The sequence below is a fragment of the Pseudophryne corroboree genome, chromosome 1, assembly GCF_028390025.1.
Source record: "Pseudophryne corroboree isolate aPseCor3 chromosome 1, aPseCor3.hap2, whole genome shotgun sequence".
In the NCBI taxonomy this organism is placed as follows: Eukaryota; Metazoa; Chordata; class Amphibia; order Anura; family Myobatrachidae; genus Pseudophryne; species Pseudophryne corroboree.
Window position 1 is genome coordinate 669254464 of NC_086444.1, and position 9124 is coordinate 669263587.

The following is a 9124-nucleotide window of genomic DNA, read 5'->3' on the forward strand; positions in this document are numbered from 1 at the left end:
ATGGTGAGCGCTGGGATTCCGACGGCCGGGATATCAAATGCCTCCCGTAACTACCAAATAAGAAATGTCCAGCTCGTAGAATGCTGGTGGTTGTAGTAGCTTATGCTGATTGCAGTGCCGCGTTCTGTTTTTTCAGTGGCATAAACTACAGGATTGAACAGCAGTTTCAGTTATTAATAGTTGTGTTCCAACTTTGCATCGTTTGCACTCATATATTACACCTAGAACTCACAATTTAAAATGTAATACAAAGAGAATAGAGACAGGGCTGTAACTGGACAACATCCCATCTGGTATAAGCCTAGGAGACTATGCAGGGTACTCTGCATTCTGCAACGCCTGCAGCTCCTCCTATCCACTTGGGGTACGATCCAGTTTTTATGAACATTTGAGAGTGCTACCTGTTTTATTTTTTTATATGTTTTACTATGCTTTTTATAGCCTAAATATGCAAAATATCTCTCTCTAAATTTCTGTGATAATTCAATATTCTCACCTTGTGGGTATTAAGAATTTCCCAAGCACACCAGCTCTTCACTTGTACCTTTCATTTTTGTACATAGACATCCTGTGGGCACAAGTGTGCTCTTTTTTTTTTTTTTTTTAGCAATTAATGTATTGCATTTACTTTCAAATTGCATAAATGTGAATTGATTTTCTCTCCCTTACCACCCATTACCTCAAGATTCATCTTGAATTGCGTATATATGAATTGACTTTTTTTACCTTGTTGCCAATTACCTTACGACTCCATGTCATATATGCACACACCAGTCACACAGTGACCAACACTGAACAGCACCATACGTATGACATACAAACTTTCTTGCTGTATCTACCTTGGTTACTAGGGTACCCAAATGTCATATTTGGTTGCTGAAGTTCAGAGAAGCGCCTGAGTATATCCCATACACCCACAACAGGACTATTTTTGTGCCTGAATGCCCCTGAATGCCATTCCTGAAGGTCTTTCCTAAAATGACATCATCAGGAACGGCGTTCCGGGACATCTGCAGCTTGACCTGCTGTCGATGCTGCTGCCGATTCCCCTGTCTCAGGGGAGGAGAGCACAGAGCGCGTCTTTCCTGCCTTTCACTGTGCCCCCGTATCTGGCAGCCATTTAAAATGTTGCTCGGCTGTCAGCCAATCAGAGTTCATGAACCGGCAGCAGTGGCTCCTGATTTGCTACTAGTATTTATTTAAAATGGCTTGCGGAGACAGTTCATCATGAGGGGCAGGATAGACGCTCGTTGCACTCTCCTCTGCTCCCCTCAGACATGGGAATCGGCAGCAGCGGGAGCAGCTGAGGTGAGCACTATACTAGGGGCATTGTGTAACAGGCACTGCTGGGGACATTATGTGTATCTGGCACTACTGCAGGCATTATGTGTTAAAAAAGTTTATGCACCAATTGATGTCCTGCCCTTTATTGCCCCACCCACATCACCACCCAACTCACCGCCACAGTTCCTGAACCTATTTTCATACAAAAATAGTACTGGCTATATAAGTATATTACCAAACAGTGTAAGGAAAGTATCTGTAGCCAACTAGAGTGCTTCAGAAGATTTGCTTCCACATATAATTCCTTTTTTTCATTTATGTGAATGGCAGAAAAAAATTAACCATGTGTTTCAGTGCGATCATGTACCTTTAGTAAATCAGTTACACTTTTATTTGAAATAAAAATCCCCTGCAATTCTTTCACAGTTACAAAGGGAGAGATGTATCAAACATTGGAGAGAGATGAAGGGCCTGATTCATGTTTGTAAGTGAAGCAAATTATCAAACAACCGGGCAAAACCATGTGCACTGCAGGTGGGGCAGATGTAACATGTGCAGAGAGATTTAGATTTGGGTGGGTTATATTTTTCATGTGCATAGTAAATACTGGCTGCTTTATTTTTACATTGCAATTTAGATTTCAGTTTGAACACACCACACCCAGAACTAACTCTCTCTGCACATGTTACATCTGCCCAGTGGCGGAACTACCGCCAGTACATGCCTTGCACTGGGGCCCGCCACTGCCAAGGGGCCCAAAGCTAGCGCAGCATGTAATGAGTCAAGCTGACTCAATGCATGCTGCTGTGTGCTGCGGGCCACCGCCGCCCGCCAAGGAGAGGAGCAGCAGGGACGCAGAGGCCACGGGGGATAAGGAGGAGGAGGAGGTGGAGGAGGGAGCTGCAGCAGCGCAGTGTAATTGGTGGAGGCACTGCTGCAGCTGTCCCTCTGCTTCTACATAGGCTGTCCTCCGCCGCTGTGAATGCTGGGATGCGCTTCCCTCATTACAGCGGCGGCGTGCAGCCTATGTGGAAGGAGAGGGACAGCTGCAGCAGTGCCTCCACCAATTACATTGCGCTGCTGCGGCTCCCTCCTCTACCTCCCTCCTCCTCCTTCTCCCCTACCCGGGATCTGCCAGAAGAAGCTGCACCGAGGAGCCTGACTGCCAGCAAAGACAGTAAGTAATCTATTCTTTCCATCTATCTATCTATCTATCTATCTATCTATCTATCTATCTATCTATCTATCTATCTATCTATCTATCTAGTCTGTCTGCCTTAATGTGTAAAAAGGGGACGCTGTCTGCTGAAATGTGTAAAAAGGGGATGCTGTCTGCTGTAATGTGTAAAAAGGGGACGCTGTCTGCTGTAATGTGTAAAAAGGTAACGCTGTCTGCCGTTATGTGTAAAAAGGGGGACACTGTCTGCCGTTATGTGTAAAAAAGGGGACTCTGGGGGTCATTCTAACCCGATCGCTCGCTGCAGTTTGTCACAGCGCAGCGATCGGGTCGGAACAGCTCCGGCGCATGGCAGCTTTCGTTGCCTAGCAATCGCCTCTGAGACAGAGGCGGTCGCTGGGCGGGAGGGGGATGAACGGCGCCGTTAAGCCGCCGTTTAGGGGGAGCGGTCCGGCCAACACAGGCGTGCCCAGACCGTTGGGGGGGGGCGAGCCGCGGCTGTGTGACATCTCACGCAGCCGCTGCGGCCAGCGGCAGCGACAATTAACTTCCGGCCAGCCGCAGGAGCTGCGCTGGCCGGGAGTTACTCCTAAAATACAAAGGCATCGCCGCTGTGCGATGCGTTTTTATTTGTGCAGAGGGGGGGGGGCGGCACTGACAAGCGGGACGGACTAGCCCTGTGCTGGACGTCCCCCCGCATATCAGAGAACATGATCGCAGCTGTGCTAAATTTATCACAGCTACGATCAAATCGGAATGACCCCGTCTGTCTGCCGTAATGCGTAAAAAGGGGGCACTGTCTGCCGTAATGTGTAAAAAGGGGGGCTGTCTGCTGTAATGTGTAAAAAAGGGGACTCTGGTGGTCATTCCGAGTTGTTCGCTCGCTAGCAGTTTTTAGCAGCCGTGCAAACGCTATGCCGCCTCCCACTGGGAGTGTATTTTAGCTTAGCAGAAATGCGAACGAAGGGATCGCAGAGTGGCTACAAAGTTTTTTTGTGCAGTTTTAGAGTAGCTCAATACCTACTCAGCGCTTGCGATGACTTCAGACTGTTCAGTTCCTGTTTTGACGTCACAAACACGCCCTGCGTTCGCCCAGCCACGCCTGCGTTTTTCCTGGCACGCCTGCATTTTTTCGAACACTCCCTGAAAACGGTCAGTTGACACCCAGAAACGCCCACTGTATGTCAATCACTCTGCGGCCAGCAGTGCGACTCAAATGCCTCGCTAGACCTTGTGTGAAACTACATCGTTTGTTGTAATAGTACGTCGCGCGTGTGCATTGCGCCGCATACGCATGCGCAGAAGTGCCTTTTTTTGCCTCATCGCTGCACAGTGAACGAATGCAGCTAGCGATCAACTCGGAATGACCACCTCTGTCTGCCGTAATGTGTAAAAAGGGGACTCTGTCTGCCGTAATGTGTAAAAAAGGGACGCTGTCTGTCGTTATGTGTAAAAAAGGGGACTCTGTCTGCCGTAATGTGCAAAAAGGGGGACTGTCTGCCGTAATGTGTAAAAAAGGGGACTCTGTCTGCAGTAATGTGTAAAAAGGGGACGCTGTCTGCCGCAATGTGTAAAAAGGGGACGCTGTCTGCCGTAATGTGTAAAAAAGGGATGCTGTCTGCCGTAATGTGTAAAAAGGGGACGATGTCTGCAGTAATGTGTAAAAAGGGGACTGTCTGCCATAATGTGTAAAAAAGGGGACTCTGCCATAATGTGTATAAATGGGACACTGCCGTAATGTGTAAAAAAGGGGACGCTGTCTGCCGTAATGTGTAAAAAGGGGACGCTGTCTGCCGTAATGTGTAAAAAAGGGGACTCTGCCGTAATGTGTAAAAAGGGAGCACTGTCTGCCGTAATGTGTAAAAATGGGGACTGTCTGCTGTAATGTGTAAAAAAGGGGACTCTGTCTGCCGTAATATGTAAAAAGGGGACGCTACCGGCCGTAATGTGCAAAAAGGGGACGCTGTCTGCCGTAACGTGTAAAAAGGGGACGCTGTCTGCCGTTATGTGTAAAAAAAGGGACTCTATCTGCCGTAATGTGTAAAAAGGGGGCGCTGTCTGCCGTAATGTGTAAAAAGGGGATGCTGTCTGCCGTAATGTGTAAAAAAGGGGACGCTGTCTGCCATTATGTGTAAAAATAAGAATTTACTTACCGATAATTCTATTTCTCGTAGTCCGTAGTGGATGCTGGGAACTCCGTAAGGACCATGGGGAATAGCGGCTCCGCAGGAGACTGGGCACATCTAAAGAAAGCTTTAGGATCACCTGGTGTGCACTGGCTCCTCCCCCTATGACCCTCTTCCAAGCCTCAGTTAGGATACTGTGCCCGGACGAGCGTACACAATAAGGAAGGATTTTGAATCCCGGGTAAGACTCATACCAGCCACACCAATCACACTGTACAACTTGTGATCTGAACCCAGTTAACAGCATGATAATAGAGGAGCCTCTAGAAAAGATGGCTCACTACAACAATAACCCGAATTTTTTGGTAACAATAATTATGTACCAGTATTGCAGACAATCCGCACTTGGGATGGGCGCCCAGCATCCACTACGGACTACGAGAAATAGAATTATCGGTAAGTAAATTCTTATTTTCTCTGACGTCCTAGTGGATGCTGGGAACTCCGTAAGGACCATGGGGATTATACCAAAGCTCCCAAACGGGCGGGAGAGTGCGGATGACTCTGCAGCACCGAATGAGAGAACTCCAGGTCCTCCTCAGCCAAGATATCAAATTTGTAGAATTTTACAAACGTATTTGCTCCTGACCAAGTAACTGCTCGGCAAAGTTGTAAAGCCGAGACCCCTCGGGCAGCTGCCCAAGATGAGCCCACCTTCCTTGTGGAGTGGGCATTTTAAGATTTTTGGCTGTGGCAGGCCTGCCACAGAATGTGCAAGCTGAATTGTACTACAAATCCAACGAGCAATCGTCTGCGTAGAAGCAGAAGCACCCAATTTGTTGGGTGCATACAGGATAAACAGCGAGTCAGATTTTCTGACTCCAGCCGTCCTGGAAACATGTATTTTCAGGGTCCTGACCACGTCAAGCAACTTGGAATCCTCCAAGTCCTTAGTAGCCGCAGGTACCACAATAGGTTGGTTCATGTGAAATGCAGAAACCACCTTAGGTAGAAAATTTGAAGACGAGTCCTCAATTCTGCCCTTTCAGAATGAAATATTAAGTAAGGGCTTTTATACGATAAAGCCGCCAATTCTGACACCCGCCTGGCTGAAACCAGGGCTAACTCGTCACTTCCATGTGAGATATTTTAAGTCCACAGTGGTGAGTGGTTCAAACCAATGTGACTTTAGGAAACTCAACACAACATTGAGATCATCAAGGTGCCACTGGAGGCACAAAAGGAGACTGTATATGCAGTACCCCTTTTACAAATGTCTGAACTTCAGGCACTGAAGCCAGTTCTTTTTGGAAGAAAATCGACAGGGCCGAAATTTGAACCTTAATGGACCCTAATTTTAGGCCCATAGACAGTCCTGTTTGCAGGAAATGGAGGAAACGACCCAGTTGAAATTCCTCTGTAGGGGCCTTCTTGGCCTCACCCCACGCAACATATTTTCGCCAAATGCGGTGATAATGTTTTGCGGTTACGTCTTTCCTGGCCTTGACCAGGGTAGGGATCTTCAGGATCCGGCGTTCTACCGCCATGCCGTCAAACGCAGCCGCGGTAAGTCTTGGAACAGACAAGGCCCTTGCTGGAGCAGGTCCTTTCTTAGAGGTAGAGGCCACGGTTCGTCCGTGAGCATCTCTTGAAGTTCCGGATACCAAGTCCTTCTTGGCCAATCCGGAACCACGAGTATAGTTCTTACTCCTCTCCTTCTTATGATTCTCAGTACTTTTGGTATGAGGGGCAGAGGAGGGAACACATACACTGACTGGTACACCCACGGTGTTACCAGAGCGTCCACCGCTATTGCCTGAGGGTCCCTTGACCTGGCGCAATATCTGTCTAGTTTTTTGTTTAGACGGGACGCCATTATGTCCACCTTTTGTTTTTCCCAACGGTTTACAATCAGGTGGAAGACTTCTGGGTGAAGTCCCCACTCTCCCGGGTGAAGGTCGTGTCTGCTGAGGAAGTCTGCTTCCCAGTTGTCCACTCCCGGAATGAACACTGCTGACAGTGCTATCACATGATTTTCCGCCCAGCGAAAATCCTTGCAGCTTCTGCCATTGCCCTCCTGCTTCTCGTGCCGCCCTGTCTGTTTACGTGGGCGACTGACGTGATGTTGTCCGATTGGATCAATACCGCCTGACCCTGAAGCAGGGGTTTCGCTTGACTTAGGGCATTGTAAATGGCCCTTAGTTCCAGAATGTTTATATGAAGAGATGTCTCCAGGCTTGACCATAAGCCCTGGAAATTCCTTCCCTGTGTGACTGCTCCCCAGCCTCGCAGGCTGGCATCCGTGGCCACCAGGACCCAGTCCCGAATGCCGAATCTGCGGCCCTCTAGAAGATGAGCACTCTGCAACCACCACAGGAGGGATACCCTTGTCCCTGGTGACAGGGTTATCCGCTGAAGCATCTGAAGATGCGACCCGGACCATTTGTCCAGAAGGTTCCACTGTGCGTGGAATCTGCCGAATGGGATTGCTTCGTAGGAAGCCACCATTTTTACCCAGAACCCTTGTGCATTGATGCACTGAGACTTGGTTCGGTTTTAGGAGGTTCCTGACTAGCTCGGATAACTCCCTGGCTTTCTCCTCTGGGAGAAGCACTTTCTTTCTGGACTATGTCCAGAATCATCCCTAGGAACAGAAGACAAGTCGTCGGAACCAGCTGCGATTTTTGGAATATTGAAAATCCAATCGTGCTGCCGCAACACTACCTGATATAGTGCTACACCGATCTCCAACTGTTCCCTGGATCTTACCCTTATCAGGGAATCGTCCAAGTAAAGGATAACTAAAAATTCCCTTCCTTCGAAGGAATATCATCATTTCGGTCATTACTTCAGTAAAGACCCGGGGTGCCGTGGACCATCCCTACGGCAGCGTCCGAACTGATACAGTTCTGTACCATAACCTGAAATACCCTTGGTGAGAAGGGTAAATTTTGACATGAAGGTAAGCCTCCTTGATGTCCCGAGACATCATGTAGTCCCCTTCTTCCAGGTTTGCAATCACTGCTCTGAGTGACTCAATTTTGAATTTGAACCTCTGTATGCAAGTGTTCAAAGATTTTAGATTTTAGATTTTAAAAATCGGTCTCACCGAGCCGTCTGGCTTCGGTACCACAATAGTGTGGAATAATACCCCGTTCCCTGTTGCAGGAGGGGTACCTTGATTATCACCTGCTGGGAATACAGCTTGTGAATGGCTTCCAAAACTGCCTCCCTGTCAGCGGGAGACGTCGGTAAAACAGACTTTTGGAAACGGCGAGGGGAATACGTCTCGAATTCCAATTTGTACCCCTGAAATATTATCTGAAGGATCCAGGGGTCTACTTGCGAGTGAGCCCACTGCGCACTGAAATTCATTGAGAACGGGACCCCACCGTGCCTGAATTTGTAAAGCCCTAGCGTCATACTGAGGGCTTGGCAGCGGCGGAAAAGGGTTTCTGTTCCTTGGAACTGGCTGATCTCTGCAGCCATTTTCCTCTCCCTCTGTCACGAGCAGAAAAGAGGAACCCTTTTGTCCGCTTGCCAACCAGGACTGCGCCTGATAATACGGCGTCTTATTTTGAGAGGCGACCTGGGGTACATCCCCTCTTTTAAGGCAATACTTCCAAATGCCGTTTGGAATCCGCATCACCTGACCACTTTACTGGAATAATTGGACAACGCACTTATACTTGATGCCAGTCGGCAAATATTCCGCTGTGCATCCTGCATATATAGAAATGCATCTTTTAATTGCTCTATAGGCAATAATATACTGTCCTTATCTATATCATATTTCCAGTCAGGGAATCCGACCACGCCAACCCAGCACTGCACATCCAGGCTGAGGCGATTGCTGGTCGCAGTATAACACCAGTATGTGTGTAAATACATTTTAGGATACGCTCCTGCTTTCTATCAGCAGGATCCTTAAGGGCGGCCATCTCAGGAGAGGGTAGAGCCCTTGTTTTTACAAGCGTGTGAGCGCTTTATCCACCCTAGGGGGTGTTTCCCAACGCACCCTAACCTCTGGCGGGAAAAGGTATACTGCCAATAACTTTTTAGAAAATATCAATTGTTATCGGGGGGAAACCCACGCATCATCACACACCTCATTTTATTTCTCAGATTCAGGAAAACTACAGGAAGTTTTTCCTCACCAAACATAATACCCCTTTTTTTGGTGGTATTCATATTATCAGAAAAGTGTAAACTTTTTCCATTGCCTCAATCATGCAATGTGTGGTCCTATTGGAAATCACGGTTGTCTCTTCACCGTCGACACAGGAGTCAGTACCCCTGTCGGCGTCTGTATCTGAGGTAACGGGCGCTTTAGGGCCCCTGTATGAGACGTCTGGACATGCACAAGCTGAGTAGCCGGCTGTCTCATGTCAACCGCTGTCTTTTATACAAAGCTGACACTGTCACGCAATTTCAACAGTACATCCACTCAGGTGTCGACCCCCTAGGGGGTGACAACACAATTTCAGACACTCTACTCCGTCTCCTCATCATTTTTCTCCTCATACTTGTCGACACC